Genomic DNA, 17,391 nt, shown 5'->3' on the forward strand with positions numbered 1-17,391 from the left:
TACTTCAAAATAAGGTCATATTCACAGGCACTAGGGATTAGGACTTCAACATCTTTCAAAGGGACACAATTCAACCCATATCAGAAAGCTTTATTGTGAAGATGACATTTGAGCAGAAGCCCGAAGGTGAGAGGTGAGGGGGTGAGCCATGCTGAGATCTGGGGGAAGGGCTTTACAGCAGAGAGAACAGCAAGTGCAAAGGCCCTGCTTTCTCCTCCAGAATAACATTTTGGTGGGTTAATATAGTGAGCCGGGGAGGTCAAGCAGAGAGAGTCAGCGGCAGAATGACGCAGTAGGGTCAGAAATGACCCATCCGCCTCTCATGGGTGTCCTGCATAACCCCATAGTCCATCCATTTAAAGTGTTGGAGATTCTTCCATTTCCCGACTTATACACAGTATAAGGTCACTGAAAGCAGGGAAGGAGTCCCTTACCTCTTTATACCCTCATGGTGCTCAGTGAACATGTGTGATGCTGAGGGTACATTAGCCACTATCTTCTTTCATTTCCACTCCAAGAAATGGCTTGTACCTGTGAGCCCATGGGACAAAAGGGAATTTGGCTGGAGGCAGGTAAGGCAACAAAGACAAGGGAGTCAAGTTTATCACTGGAAGGTGCCTATGGAATCTTATCATCATCTATTGCCACCCTCTTGTCATGATCGCCCCAGTAACATGACAATCACTGGTAGCTTTAATTCGAATTTTCTTAGCTTTTAAAATCCTATCCTACCAATGAAAATGAGAGAAGTGAAAGAGAATAGGCAAGTTTTCTGAAATTCAAATTTGGAGTAAGAGGAACCGTCTTTAGTTGAAATCTGACAGCCACTGATCAATTCCAGCATTACAGAAGGACCCACGTAGCATTGAAAATTCTGATTTATCTCATTTCTTCAGGAGTGGAATGAGCAGTTCTGTAGACGTCCATTGAATCATTCCTAACTTTCTGGCTTCCCTTATCTGCAAGTTGGAATGCTCTCTGGAGCTGTCAGCCATCACCGCCCCCCCCCCACCCCTTCCCTTCCATCCTGCCCGGACCTCAGATAACAATCCTCTCCAAACAGGCTTTGTTCCCACCATGTTTGGAATGCTTCAAAGTCAAACTGAATGTGAATAAGAACCAAAGTCGCTTCATTACATTCCATTCACCTTCCTCTCACATTCCACACCTCACTCTTAGCTGGAGGGGGTCGGGTTGTTTTCCGATCACGATCACGACTGCCGTGGCCCAGGCTTGTTGCGAGACTAAGTCCTTTGTTCCTGTAGTCCTTTGGGCCCTGGGCGCCCTTCCTCGCCGTCCCAGGTCTGCAACGGTCCCCTCCCTGTCTGTCAGAAGCCCACTCCGTATCCAAATCCTCATGTAAGACTTTGGCCCGAAGCTATTTTCTGGTGACGTGTACCCTTGGCTTCCCCCTCAGGCTGGAACAGGAAGCACAGAATCTTGTTTAAAGGATGGCAGAGGGATAAAAAGAACAAACGTCAGCTCGTTCCAGAGCCTTGCACTTTCTGGGGTTTTCAAAGTAGAAAAGTTTCCTCCAGCTTCCTTTCCAGGACTCCCCTCTCTCCTCCAAAATGGAGACGCTTAGCGCCTGGGGCGGTGGGCTGCCCAGGCTGGTTGTTTGTTTCATCAGGAATGTTGGGGCGGGAAAGGGAGAAGGGTGAACAACAGGCCTTGTGTATGCCCAGCAAAATCTTCTTGGAACCTATGAACTCCCAAGTATCCTTAAAGGGCTCAGAAATTAATCCGCATTGAGCATCCCTCAGGCGACTTGCACATTCATTCCTAGTATAGTTTTAGCTTCACTCACACACAAATGCACACACGCAAACCACTGTGGGGTAGGTTTTATTATCCTCATTTTACAGATGCAGAAACTGAGGTTTGCAATGCTAAAGGTCTGTGGGTCACAGAGCTAGTAAGAGGTGAAGCCCAGATTGAATTCAGTCCTGAGTTCAAAGTCTGTACTCTTTCATTTCCTGTTATTTAAAAATAAATATTGTTGTTTTTCTGATTATCTAAGTGATATTCTTTTTTTAAATTTATTTTTCTATTGAAGTATAATTGATTTACAGTGTTAGTTTCTGGTATAGAGCAAAGTGATTCAGTTATACATATATGTATCAATATATACATATTCTCTTTCAGATTCTTTTCCCTTATGGTTTATTATAGGATATTGAATATAGTTCCCTGTGCTATACAGTAGGTCCTTGTTATTTATTTTATATATAGTAGTGTGTATCTGTTAATCCCATACTCCTAATTTATTCCTCCCCCCTTTCCCCTTTGGTAACCATAAGTTTGTTTTCTATGTGTGAGTCTGTTTCTGTTTTGTAAATAAGCTCATTTGCATCATTTTTTTAGATTCCACATACAAGCGATATCATATGATATTTGTCTTTGTCTGACTTACTTCACTTAGTATGATCATCTCTAGGTCCTCTAATCTCTATGATTATCTAAGTAGTACATATTCTTTATAGAGAATTTGGAAGACAAAATAAAATATAAAATTAAAATAATCTATAATTCCACTGTCCAGAGATAGTAGTCACTATTAACATTTTAGTCTCCTTTTCTCCAGTCTGAGTTTATGTTATGCTATCCTATTTTATGTTCTGCTTCTTTTGATGTTTTGGGTTTTCTTGCTTGTTTCTAAATAGTCTTTATTTTTCAGAGCAGTTTTAGGTTCACAGCCAAACCGACAGGAAGGTACAGAGAGTTCCCTTATTCCCCTACCCCCATATACGCACAGGCTCCCGCACTGTTGACATCCCGCACCACAGTGGTGTATTTGATACAACTGATGAACCTATATTGACATCATTATCCCCTAAAGTCCACAGTTTACATTAGGGTTCACCCTTGGTGTTGTACATTTTACAAGTTTTCACAAATGTATAATGACACATACCCACTTTTATAGTGTTAAACAGAATAGTTTCACTGTCCTAAAAATCCTCTGTGCTCCATTTATTCATCTCTTCCTCCTCTAACCCCTGAACATTCTACTGTCTCCATAGTTTTGACTCTTCCAGAATGTCATATAGTCGGAATCATAAAGTATATCGCTTTTATAGATTGGCTTCTTTCGTTTAGTAATATGCGCTTAAGTTTCCTCCATACCTTTTCATGGCTTGGTAACTCATTTCTTTTCTAGTAGTGAATAACATTCCATTGTGTAATGTACCGTAGTTTTTTTAACCATTCACCTATTGAAGGACATCTTGATTGCTTCTAGTTTTTGCAGTTATGAACAAAGATACTATAAACATCTGTGTGTAGGTTTTTGTGTGGACAGAAGTTTTCAACTCATTTGGGTAAATACCAAGGAGCATGATTGCTGGATTTGGGGTACGAGTATATTTGGTTTGGTATGAAACTGCCAAACGGTCTTCCAAAGTGGCTGTACCTGGGCTTCCCTGGTGGCGCAGTGGTTGAGAGTCTGCCTGCCGATGCAGGGGACACGGGTTCGTGCCCCAGTCTGGAAAGATCCCACATGCCGCGGAGCGGCTGGGCCCGTGAGCCATGGCCGCTGAGCCTGCGTGTCCGGAGCCTGTGCTCCGCAACGGGAGAGGCCACACAGTGAGAGGCCCGCGTACCGCGGAAAAAAACAAACAAACAAAAAAAAACACCAAAGTGGCTGTACCATTTTGTATTCCCACCAGCAATGAACGTGAGTTCCTGTTGCTCCACATCCTCACCAATAGGTGATGTTGTCAGAGTTTGGGATTTTTTTCATTCGAATAGGTGTGTAGTGATATCTCACTGTTGTTCTAATTTGCATTTCCCTAATGACATATGATGTTGAGCACCCTTTTACATGCTCATTTTCCATCTTTATACCTTATTTGGTGATGTGTCTGTTCAGATATTTTGCCCATTTTAAAATTAGGTTGTTCGTTTTCTTATTGTTGAGTTTTAAGTGCTCTTTGTATATTCTGGATAACGATCCTTTTATGAGATGGCTTTTGCAAATACTTTATAACATTCTGTGGCTTGGTTTCTCATTTTCTTGACTGAGTCTTTTGCAGAGCAGAAGTTTTTTTTTTAATTTTAATGAAATCCAGCTTATCAGTTACTTCTTTCATGGAACATACATTTGGTGTTGTATTTAAAAAGTTATTGCCATAACAAAGGTCATCTAGATATTCCCCTCTGTTATCTTGTAGGAGAGTTTTATAGTTTTGCATTCACATTTAGGTTTATGTTCCATTTTGAGTTAATTTTGTGATGGGTGTAAGGTCTGTGTGCAGATTCCTTTTTTCCCTTTCTTTTTTTTTTGTTTTTTGCTTGTTTGTTTTTTGTTTTTATGTGGATGTCTGTTGTTGCAGCACCATTTGTTGAAAAGACTGTCGTTTCTCCATTGTATTGCCTGTCAAAGATAAGCTGACGGGCTTCCCTGGTGGCGCAGTGGTTGAGGGTCCACCTGCCGATGCAGGAGACACGGGTTCGTGACCCGGTCCGCGAAGATCCCACATGCCGCGGAGCGGCTGGGCCCGTGAGCCGTGGTCGCTGAGCCTGCGCGTCCGGAGCCTGTGCTCCGCAACGGGAGAGGCCACACAGTGAGAGGCCCACGCACCACAAAAAAAAAAAAAAAAAAAAAGATGAGCTGACTATATGTATGTGGGTCTATTTCCGGGTTCTCTGTTCTGTTCTATTGATCTATTAGTCTAATTTTTGCCAATAAAAGACTATCTTGATTACTGTCTTGAAGTCAGTTCGTGTCAGTCCTCTGACTTTGTTCTTCTCCTTCAATATTGTGTTGGCTATTCTGGATCTTTTGCCTCGCCATATTAACTTTAGAATCAGTTTGTCAGTATCCACAAAACAACTTGCTGGGATTTCGACTGGGATTGCGTTGAATCTATAGATCAAGTTGGAAAGAACTGAGGTCTTGACAATGTTGAGTCTTCCTATCTGTGAATATGGAATAGCTCTTCATTTATTCAGTTCTTTTATTTCTTTCATCACAGTTTTGTAGTTTTCCTCACATAGATCTTGTTCATGTTATTTGAGATTTATACTTAAATATGTCATTATTGGGGGTGCTAGTTTAAATGGTATTGTTTTTTATTTCAAATTACTGATATATAGGAAAGTGATTGACTTTTGTATTTTAACCTTGTATCCTGCAACTTTGCTATAATCACCCAACTTTAGTTCCAGGGTTTTTTTGGTCAATTCTTTCAGATTTTCTACATAGACAGTCATGTCATCTTCAAACAAAGACAGTTTTATTTTTTTCTTCCCAACCTGTATACTTTTTTTTTCTTTAAATATGGAACGCTTCACGAATTTGTGTGCCCATCCTTACGCAGGGGCCATGCTAATCTTCTCTGTACCATTCCAATTTTAGTATACGTGCTGCTGAAGTGAGCACTCCAACCTGTATCCCTTTTATATCCCTTTCTTGTCTTGTTGCATTAGCTAGGACTTGCAATACAGTGTTTAAAAGAAATGGTGGGAGAAAAATATCCTTGCCTTGTTTCTGATCTTAGCAGGAAAGAATGTAGTTTCTCACCATTTGTTATATTAGCCATAGTTTTTCTGTAGATGTTCTTTATCAAATTGAGGAAGTTCCTGCTCTGTTCCTAGCTTGCTGAAATTTTTTACCATGCATGGGTGTTGGATTTTGTCAAATACTTTTTCTGCATCTATCGATATGATCACGTGATTTTTCTCCTTTAGCCTGTTGATGTGATGGATTACATTAATTGAATAAGCCTTGCATAGATGGAATAAACCCCCCTTGGTTATGGTGTATAGTTCTTACTATACATTGCTGGATTTGACTAGCTAATATTTTGCTGAGGATTTTTTCCATCTATGTTCCTGAGAGGTCTTGGTCTGTAGTTTTCTTTTCTTGTAATGTCTTTGTCTGGTTTTGGTATTAGAGTAACGCTGGACTCATAGTATAAGTTAGGAAGTATCGCCTTTGCGTCTATCTTCTAGAGGAGATGGTAGAGAATGAGTATACATTCTTTCTTAAATGTTTGGTGGAATTGCCCCAGTGAATCCATAGGGGCCTAGTGCCTTCTGATTTGGAAAGTTATTAATTGTTGGCTCATCTTTAAAATTAGATATAGGTCTATTCAAATTGTCTATCTCTTCTACTGTGAGTTTTGGCAGATTGCGTCTTTCAAGGAGTAGATCTGTTTCATCTAGGTTATCAAGTTTGTGGGCATAGAGCTGTTCATAATATTCCATTATTAGCCTTTTTATGGCCATGGCATCCTTTTTTTTTCATTTCTGATGTTAGTCATTTGTGTCTTTCTTGTTTTCTTAGTTAGCCTGGTTAGTGGCTTATCAATTTACTGATCTTTTCAAAGAACAAGGTTTTGGTCTTGTCAGTTTTCTCTGTTGATTTCTTGTTTTCAATATCATTGATTTCTGCTCTAATTTTTATTTATTTTCTGATGCTCGCTTTGGATTTAATTTGCTCTCCTTTCACTAGTTTCCTAAGGCTTACATTATTGATTTTAGATTTTTCTTCTTTTCTAATATATTCATTTAATGCTAAACCTTTCCCTCTAAACACTGCTTTTTCTGCATCCCACATAGTTTAAGTTGTGTTTTCATTTTCATTTAGTTCAAAGTATTTTAAAATTGGTCTTCAGATTTCCTCTTTTTTTAAAAAAATATTTATTTATTTATTTATTTATTTATTTTTTAAAAGTTGCCAGCTGACTTATTGTCTGGTGAGGGCCAAATTTCTGGTTCATAATGTGGGTTTTCTGGTTCTGTAATTAGATGATGTAATGGGCATAAGATCTTTTGTGTGCTACATTTATTAGGTCACTAATCCCATATTTGAGGTCTCTGGCCTCATGACCTAATCACCTCCCTAAAGCCCCACCTCCTAATACCATCAACAAGGGAACTGGGTTTCAAAATTTGAAAATTAGAGGTATAAAATGTTTATACCATAACAGGGACCACAGGGTTAATTTATTTTTCCTTTCACGTTAAAAGTTTTGCACATATATATTTATTATATAATCCTCAAACCCTAGTTTTTTTTTAAGATTCTTTTCCCATATAGGCTAGTACAGAGCATTGAGTAGAGTTCCCTGTGCCATACAGCAGGTCCAGACCAATACTTATCTATTTTATATATAGTAGTGTGTATATGTCAGTCCCATTCTCCCAAATGATCCCTCCCCCACTTATCCCCTGGTAACCATAAGTTTGTTTTCTATATCCATGACTCTATTTCTGTTTTGTAAGTAAGTTCTTTTCTACTGTTTTTTTTTTTAGATTCCGCATATAAGCAATAGCACATGATATCTGTCTTTCTGTGTCTGACTTGCTTCACTCAGCATAACAATCTCTAAGTCCATCCATGTTGCTGAAAAACCGTTAATTGTTAAGGATAACTCTCAGTTTTTTCCAGTATCATCAGCAATTCTTTCTGGCAGACACGTGAGAACACTTTTTAAACAGGGATATTGAGACCAAGGCTCCTGACCTATTCTGTTTAATGACGTCATATCTCTCACAGCACCCCATCATCACCAATACAGCCACAAAGTTCAAATGAAAATGACAGGTATTATCAAGTTTGACAAGAGTGTGTATAATCCCTGAATCTCATTCACTGCTGCTAAGGATGAAAATTCATACAAATGTTTTGAAAATATTTAGAAGTATGTGGCTGTAGGTAGGAGGCCTCAGTTCCTTGCCACATGGATCTCTCCTTAGTCCTGCTTGAGTGTCCTCATGACATGGCAGCTGGCTTACCCCAGGATGAGTGATCTGGGACAAGGTGGCCATCCCTGGTTTCACATCAACATGATCTCAGGCACAGACCTCCTTGTTTTTCCATTTTGTCTTTAAGTTACTTGTTGAAACAACCGGCCCACGGTCCCCAGGACTGTCGCGGCTTTGGCTGCTGGGGCCCCTCCAGAGCCGGCAGCCTCAGTGAGGCCGCCCTCCCCTCGGGCTCCAGGGCCCAGATTTCCTCTTTGAACCATGTGTTGTTTAAATGTGTACCTAATGTTCAAGTATTTGGGATTTTCCAGCTATCTTTTTGTTCTTATTTCTAGTTTAATTCCAGTGTGGTCTGAAAGCAGACATTGTATGATTTCTCTTCTCTTACAGCTGTTAAAGTGTGTTTTATGGCCCAGAAGGTGGTCTACTTTGGTAAAGGTTCCATGTGAGCTTGAGAAGAATGTATACTCCATTGTACTTGGATGAAGTAGTCTATAGATGTCTATTATATCCAGTTGATTGATGGTGCTGTTGAGTTCAACTATGACTTTACTGATTTTTTGCTTCATGGATTTGTCCATTTCTGATAGAGGGTTGTTTAATCCTCCAACTATGATAGTGGATTCATCTCCTTACAATTTCTCCTTACATTCTATCAGTTTTGTTTCACGTATTTTGGTGCTCTGTTGTTAGGCACACATGCATTAAAGATTGTTATTTCTTCTAAGTAACCCCCTAAGTCTAAGTTACTAAGCATAATAACTTAAGTCTGTGCTACGTGGTACAGTTTTATGTCCTATTTTTTCTCATTAAAAACATGATTTTGTTCCTAGGCACAAGCTCTTTTTACTCCATAAGTCTAATATTTCCTAATCAACTTGGTTCAGACCAATTTGTGATGATTCACCATATTGCCACAGCAAGATGTTATTCATGTGCCCTGGGGAGTTGTAGGATGGGGTACAAGACATCAGATGGAGAACAGGTTGAGAGGGAGCCCTTGACAAGTGGTAGCCACCATCAACAAGAGAGATGGCAGAAGAACGGGCAAAATTTTCAGTTATTGGGTGAGAGAGCAGGTCAGCATCAGCATAGACTGGACCAATGAAGCTCCTTCCATTCTAATGCCTGCCTGTTAGTACAGAGTTAAGACCAGGAATCGAAAGTAGAAAGCAGCCGGGTGCTTCTTGAGAGGGAAACCGAAGACGGGGGCAAAGGGCAGGGAAAGGTCCAGAGCCCACGTAGAGCAGACACCAGGGTCAACACCACTCACCAAGGCTGAGTGTCCAGCAGGTCTGCTGGATGGGGTCTCCAGCGTCTATTCTGAAACTCAGGCAACTTTCTCATCTGCCACCTTGGGGTTGTGTATTACTTCCTGCCTCCTGGGCAGCCAAACCACAGTTTGAAAGTGAGCCATGACAGATGTTTGACATGTGAACCCTCTTTAGTAACTGCCTCTGGGAATTGCTTCGGTTACTGCCCCATTCCATTCACCTGTCTTCTGAAACCTCGGCCTTGACTGGCCATGTCTATGATCAGAATGGAAGAAGGAAAAAAGGCTCTAAAGAAAGGATTGAGTGATGTTCAAATAGATTGGGTGAGGTGTAGAGTCAACAGCAATGCCCTTAATGCTCTTGAATCAGCTGGGTATCAGACTGTTCTCAGTTTCAAGGTCTCCAAGGTCCATGCTCAGCACAGTCATGCCCCGGGCTTCAGGACTTCCAGCCTCCTCACGTGACAGTAACTCTGAGCAAGGTTTCAGTGCCAACCAACTCACTAGCTCCAAAGATAAAGGTTGGCTTTATCTTGCCCTCTGAGAGGGCCTTTTGCATCTTTCCTGGGCTAAAATTTCTTCTGAGCCATCTTTTGTTTTCACTGAAATACCGTTGTTGCTTTCCCATAACAGATTAGCAGAGAATGCTCTCTAACTGGCAGTAGGATCCTCTCATAACCATTGCCTTGAAGCCAGGAGACAGTGTGGTAGAATCCAGGGGATCGAAGTCTCAGACTTTGAATCAATGTATGACTAACTGCAGTGGAAGGACCAGGAAGAACAGAGCAGGAGAGGAAAGGAATACAGTGACGTGGTCGGCGTGCAGAGTCAGACGTGCCTTTGTTCCTTCCTGCCTTGTTATTGTCCAGCTTTGCGCTCATTACTTACTCAGAGCTTCAGTTTCCCCAACAAGAATTCCCAGCACGGGCTCTCGGAGAGGGGTTACTTATTCAACACCTGTTTATTGAGCATCTATTAAGCACAGTGAGCCCCTGTAAAGCAGAGCCATGTGTTCTTCCTCTTCCATCCCAGATGGCTAGCACAGTATCTGGCACATTTCAAGCATTAAATCAATTCTTACTGAATAAGTAAATAAATGTGTGGATGGCAAAAAATAATTGAATGAAGAAAAAATGAATCACTATAGAAATACTGACCTTTGAGAATGTGCTTAGAAGGGTTGAAGGTTAGAGGAAGTGCTGGTTTTGATGCCTCTAGCAGTCACTAGTACAGCCACGGAAGTAGATGGAAATACAAGAGTTGGCTCCCGGGCTTCCCTGGTGGCGCAGTGGTTGAGAGTCTGCCTGCCGATGCAGGGGACGTGGGTTCGTGCCCCGGTCCGGGAAGATCCCACATGCTGCGGAGCGGCTGGGCCCGTGAGCCATGGCCGCTGAGCCTGCGTGTCCGGAACCTGTGCTCCGCAACGGGAGAGGCCACAGCAGTGAAAAAAAAAAGAGTTGGCTCCCTTCAAAATACACAGAGAAGCAGCGTTGCTAGGAAAGGGATGGAAGGCCAGAAGTTAACCAGCTCCATTGTGTAAGGAGCAATGTGGCCTAATGAGACAGTTGGGCCGATGTCATGAATGCCCTTAATGATTAATTTCTTAGTTAATAGCAGAGAAGCCTGAAAACTGAAATGACAATTGTTTCATTATTTTGGATTCTCCTGCGTGTCTGGGTCCTGCTAATCGTCACCATGGGACATGTGGAAACATCAGCAAGGGAAGGTGCATTTTTAACCTTCTGAAGTGTTTAAATAAATTCAAATAAAATAAATGTAAATAAAATCTCCTGAGTTACCAGAAGAGGTATGAGCATAGTCAGGAAGGTATATTGGGGACTTCCCTGGTGGTTCAGTGGTTAGGACGCTGCTCTTCCAGTGCAGGGGGCAGGGGTTCGATCCCTGGTTGGGGAACTAAGACCCTGTGTGCCTCGTGGTGAGGCCAAAAAAATTAAAAAGTTAAAAGAAAAAAAGAATATGTACTGACTTCCTTGAATATCTGGGTGCTCTAAACAGGTCCTTATTTAGGATTTGAGACCCTGAGAACAGGGCTGCCAGAGGACCGAGTCACCCCACAAATAACGGGGGGACTCGTATAACAGGAAGCGCTCTAGAGATTTTTGCCTTGTCATTTCCTCTTTAAATACAACAGAAAAGTCCATTTAGCTGGGATTCTGGAACACTGCCTATTCTTCCTGTCCTATCTGACTGTAAAATTCAACAAGGGATCATAAATAATAGACTCTAGGCCAAAAACACATTGGGGGAATCCTGTCAAATAGAAAGGCTGACGTCAGTGACCCCTGCACGGCCTCTGATATTTAGTCTAAAGAGGGAGAAGCGAGATCACACGTCCCAGTGTTGCTTCTGCTGCGCGGAGCTGAGGGAAGGGAATGAAGCAGAGCTGAGGCTCGGCTCAGCCCAGGTAGCCCTGGTGCTCTCTTATCCGTTGCTGCACAATAAATTTTCCCAGGACTTAGCAGATTAAAAGAACAGTCGGTCTCATGACTCTGTGGGTCAGGAATTTGGGAAAGTTCAACTGGACAATTTTTCTGCTTCACGTGGCATCAACTCAGGAGTCAGCTGGCAGAGGCCTCATCTGGAGGGTCCATGGCTTCACTCCTCCACTCACATGCCCAGAGCCTGGTGGGCTTGGCTGGAACTGCATGTTCATGAGACCTCCTGGCATGGAAGTCCCTGGGCAGTCAACCCCTTACATGGTGGCTCAGGGCTCCCAGAGGAAGTGTTCGAAGAGACCTGGGTGGAAGCTGTAAAACTTCTTATGTCTTTACCCCAGGAGTTCTAGAACGTCACTCGTGTAGCATTCTACTAGTCGAGCGAGTCACTAAGGCCAGGCCAGCTCCAAGGTTAGAGGCACAAGATGCCACCTCTCCGTGGGAGAGGTAGCGAGCATTTGTGGTCACCATTAACCTAGACCGTCGGAGAATGGAAGAAATGTCTACCCAGTGGAGGAGGGCTACCTGCAGAAGCATCTTTTCACTTCTCAGCAGGAACAGGAAGACGACTGAAGAGATGCAAGGCAGGATGTAATCCTCCCAACCCCTGTCAGAGACTCGGGGGTGCTGCAAACAGCCCCGGAGACCCAGAGACCCAGGCCCTTCCCTGTGAGCACCTTTCTCTAAAACGAAGAGCTGTCTCTGACCTCTCTCCCTAAGCTTTCGGCCCATCTCATCTACAAACTCTTATACCTCTGGAGGTCTTGAAAAACTGGAGATGCTCTTCCTGCAGCAACATATTAGAATTGGGGAGAAAACCAAATCACAGGCCCCAAACCCGGCACATCCTACAAACATTCAAGTCTGGGCCTTTCTTTACATGTTAAAGACATAATACCTCATAAAATTTCCCAATACATTTTTCCAGTTTCTAAACACCTAGAAGCGAGATCATGGGTGAAGACAATCCGTGCATTCCACAATAGACATTTACTGCCCTCAACCACGGGACAAGCACAGAGCTGGCCCCTAGCAGTACAAAGAAGGAGGAAACACATAGAGCCTTCACACCAAGCGAGTCATAGGTGATAACAAGAGCCCAGACCTTCTCAAAGCCCTCTGAGTAAGGACTGTCATTTAACCTCTGCACAGAGGAGGAAGAAATCAGGCTCAGAGAGGTTAGGGGACTTGTCTAAGAGCACACAGTGAGGGGTGGTAAAACTGGGATTAGAGCCTAGGTCAGGCTGTGCAACCTCCTCTCAGAAGACACAAATCCCCTCAGAGAAAAGAAGCAAATGCACTTCTGGGTAAACACTTCTGGGTACAAAGGGTCCTGGTCTTCCTAGAGTCCCCTCCCTCACGTTTCGATCACCGGTGCTGGAAAGGGGACTGGAAAGGGGACTTGAGACAACATGCAGGACCAACCTTTCCAGTTAAGCTACAATCTCTGCAGGCCCCATTGTCTTACTGGGCACTTTTGAAAACCATCCATCCCCTCTGGAGATCAGCCTGGCAATATATAAAGAGAGCTATAAAAGTGTTCATACACTTTGACCCAATCGTCCCACTGTGGAATATCCCTCAGGGTAATATGCAAAAGAGAAAAGAAAGCAAATAGCACAGAGAGGTTTACGGTAACACCATTCACAGCCGTCGAAAAATGGGGTGTGACCCAATGCCCCAAATTGAGAAAAGGTTATGCGAACTATGGTACATGAAGACAATGGAATGTCATGTTGCTCTTAAAGGGAATCGAGTTTACAGATTCTGTTGATAGATCGAAATGCACACGTAAGAGAATCACAAGAGAAAAGAGAAGAATGCAAAAGACTATGTACACTCTGGCTGCTGACATAAATCAGCCTGCGTGCTCATCGATAAGGATCAGAAGCCAACAGGATGTTGCAAATAGTTACTGCTCTAAATTTATAGCATATTTTCCCCTCTGAAGTCCAGAGTACCATGAAAAAAAAGGTCCATCATTCACTTTTGTTCCTGGTGAGGAGAGGGGATTTCCTAATCCCGAGGCTCAGTGTGTGTCTGCAACATAATGTGTCTGCAAGAAGAGCCAGCTCCACGCTCATGTACGCTCATGTACTTGATACACACACAGTGTTCAGGGCAATGCGGGGGAGGGTGCCTGGCCTATACTCACTAGGCCATCTCTCTGTAACTACATATAGTTCTGGGCACCGCACTGCAGGGGAGACGGATAAACCAGAGCTCATTTCAAGGAGGATAACTAGGGTGTGTGGTTTCTAAAGGCCGTGGAATTTGGGGAAAACTTGAAAAGCCTAGGAATATCTGGCCTGAAGCAGAAAAACCTATGAGAGACCCAAGAAGCTCTCTTCCAGCCCTTGGGAAGCATTCATGTGCAAGAGGGTTGGGCTTGTTTGGAGGGTTGGGAAGACCTATGGACAGAAGTTATGGAAGAGCAGAGTTCAAGTCAATATGAGGAGGAGAGTCATTCAAGAGGCAGTGAGTCCCACGCCACCAGAAGTATGCAAGCGAAGCATGTAAGTTCCCATCACATAAATGACCCTCCAGTTTGACCTTCATCAACTCAAGCAGGATTAGGCATCAACTCGGGAACAGACACAGTTTCTCTGACTCATGAAGCCCTGAGGGAAAAGCATATGGTAAAAATAGAATATTCTGCCCTTCATAAACTAAGATAATTCTACTGACCCACTGTCAGTGAGGCTTCCATTCTGAGTTGTTTTCCTAGGACTGATCCTAAGTGTTTACAAAGTGATGTTGTGGAGAACTACAGACAGGCCAGAGGTGCAACCTAATGCTTTCATTTTTTCCAGTGGAAAGTGAATTATCCTGAACTGTGCAGCATCCGTGATTTTTGACCTCGTTAATCAAACAAACAATTGTGCCTTTAAGAAACTTACATTAACGTGATATTATGGTCTAGTGGCTTCTACACTTTTTATTTTATTTTATCTTTTGGCGGTGCTGTACGGCGTGTGGAATCTTAGTTCCCCGACCAGGGATCGAACCTATGCGCCCCCCTGCAGTGGAAGTGTGGTGACTTAACCACTGGACCAACAGTGAAGTCCCTACACTTTTCAAATTGAGAACCTCATCAGTAAAAAAAATTGAACACGTACCCCTAATGTCTGTTTGTTAATGTACAGATCTATACATGAACTACTGTCAAAACATATTAAATAGTCATAAAGCTTAATATCTTTCTTATCTGTAAGTAAAAGTACATAAACAAAAGTTCTAGTACTTTCTCCCCAAACTCCTTGGATCATTTCACTCACCCCTCCCTCCCCGGCCTCAGTGTGAATACTCACTGGAGACACCATAGCTCTTGCCAACGGAGAGGTCAGTCTGATAACATTGGCGCAGCTGCAGTAGGAGCAAACGCATCGGGATTTAAGAGAATTGGGATAGCTAATAAATATAGTACCACCATGTCTGAAAAACATTTAAGTCTATTGGTAGGCACTGGAGTTGCAGTTTCAGCAACTTGTCTCAGACCAGTTTACATGATGAATAAAACCTTATAATAAAATATATGCAACTTTATAACAACTAGATGAAATCTTTAAAAAAATAAGGAATCTCATCATTGAATTTCAGTAGTGCTAGCTACTGAATGGATGGATTCACTTATTCAGTATTTATTAAGAATCTACTAAGTACCAATTAGGCATTGTGTGCTATGTATTGGGGATACGGTAGAAAGAAAAACACAGAGGGTCCCTGAGATTGTGAGATAATAAACAAGTATATGAGACAGAAACTACACATGCAGGTAAACAAATCCCAAGAGCTGAAGGCTGAGGAGAGACTACCACATAGAAGAAGGTAAAGACATACGTAGCACGCTGCCAAACACAAAGCATAACTCCAAAACCGAAGGACAAGCTTAAACTCGTCTTTCGGTCGGAGCCCATCACATATATTTTATTTATTTTTATTTTACTTATTTATTTTTTAATTATTATCTCTTTTTTTGGCCATGCCACACAGCCTGCAGGACCTTAGTTCCCTGACCAGGGATTGAACCCGTGGCCCCTGCAGTGGCAGCTTGGAGTCTTAACCACTGGACTGCCAGGGAAGCTCCCCATCATGTATATTTTAACGCCCTCTCTGGAGCTTAGAGCAGAACTGTTTATTTTAGGCGCTCAATGCACTGAGTGAACAGGTATCTGGCTCTAAGAACTTTCCTATAATTGGGCTATTTCTGTCCTCATTCAAGGCAGCATGTACACTCTCCTTTCCTTGGTCAAGGCTTTCTGGCAACCTTTCCAGATGACACAGAGGCAAGCCGACTTCACGGCTACAGACAAACCTCCCACTGGTCCTGCCAATGGGGAGTTCTCTTAGTTGAGCAGGGTCACCCCAACCTACACCTGTGGAAATAGTAAAGGAAACTGGATTTGCTCTAAAGTTGTTCAAATTCCCTGCAAGGGCAACTGCTTTATCTCAAAATGTAAGACTCCTGGAATGAGCACGCCATAGGTTCTGTGCCCGCTGAAGACGTTAATGTATGGTCAGTAGGTTGGATTTATGAGGCGGCATCATCTGGGAATCACATTCTGTCCATTAGGTAGAGCTAAGTGCTGTCAGGAATGCAGGAAGAGCCGTGCTGAAATGAGGGAGCACATAAGTGATTACGGTGCCTTAAGTGAATGCATCTGGACCAGCAGGTCCTTCAGTGGCAGCACCACTCTGCTCAACCTGGCTGAGCAGTCTACAGACTCACCTAACCCTCAGATGTTTGGAAAGCAAAATGCCAGTCCTTTGCTGTTTCATCTCACTGGCTTTTTGGGCACTTACATGACAAGAAAGTTGGAAGAGAAATCACCCATGTACTTGAGATTGCAAAGAAGAATGGTAAATCTGCCCTCGAATTTGAACTTGACTCACACTCTAGGGTTCTGTGGAAGACTGAGCAAAACAGCCATGACTCCCAGAGGTTCATTGACACTTATTTCAGTTCTGAATATCTCCAATGAAAGAGTAAGAGGGGGCTTCCCTGGTGGCGCAGTGGTTAAGAGTCTGCCTGCCAATGCAGAGGACACAGGTTTGGGCCCCTGGTCCGGGAAGATCCCACATGCCGCGGAGCAACTAAGCCCATGTGCCACAACTACTGAAGCCTGCGTGCCTAGAGCCCACGCTCCACAACAAGAGAGGCCGCTGCAATGAGAGGCCCACACACCGCAACGAACAGTGGCCCCCGCTCTCCGCAACTGGAGAAAGGCCGCGCACAGCAACGAAGACCCAATGTAGCCAAAAATAAATAAATAAAATAAATTAAAAAAAAGAAAAAAGAGTAACAGGAAAGTCCTGGACTCTGTTTATAGAGAGGTAACCCTGAAGTCAGTAAAAAAACCCACAAAAAACAGAAAACAAAAAACCCTGGGCATTAAAATAGTATTACAAGAGAAAGATGGCTTTCTAATGGGATCAGGAATAGCAGAGACACTTCTAATATGAAAACTTTGTCACTTTAAGATCAAAGCAACATGAGAAATGGAAACCCTCATGCACTGTTGGTGGGAATGTAAATTTGTGCAGCCACTATGGAGAACTATATGGAGGTTCCTCAAAAAACTAAAAATAGAACTACCATATGATCCAGCATCTGGGTATTTTTCCAAAGAAAACAAAAACACGAATTTGAAAAGATATATGTACCCCCATGTTCACTGAAGCATTATTTAAAATTGCCAAGATTTAGAAACAACCTAAGTGCCCATCAACAGAGGAATGGATAAAGAAGACGTGGTATATAAATACAATGGAATACCACTCAGCCATAAAACACAATGAGATCTTGCCATTTGTGACAACAAGGATGGACCTAGAGGCTATTACGCTAAGTGAAATAAGTCAGACAGAGAAAGACAAATACCGTATGATGTCACTTACATGTGGAATCTAAAAAAAAATCCCCAGGGACTTCCATGGTGGTGCAGTGGT

At 42.7% G+C, this 17,391-nt stretch overlaps 1 non-coding gene across 1 annotated transcript; it reads right to left on the bottom strand.

Moving 5' to 3' along the window:
* Positions 1–5,275: 5,275 nt before the first annotated feature.
* On the bottom strand, positions 5,276–5,383 carry LOC115803233 (U6 spliceosomal RNA). Its single transcript, XR_004023918.1, has one exon. It is a non-coding gene; the product is annotated as a U6 spliceosomal RNA (small nuclear RNA).
* Between the last annotated feature and the right edge of the window lie 12,008 nt (positions 5,384–17,391).

The sequence above is a fragment of the Delphinapterus leucas genome, chromosome 21 (genome assembly GCF_059928025.1).
Source record: "Delphinapterus leucas isolate spDelLeu-1000000601 "Yukka" chromosome 21, BTC_Dleu_Yukka2, whole genome shotgun sequence".
NCBI classification, from domain to species: domain Eukaryota; kingdom Metazoa; phylum Chordata; class Mammalia; order Artiodactyla; family Monodontidae; genus Delphinapterus; species Delphinapterus leucas.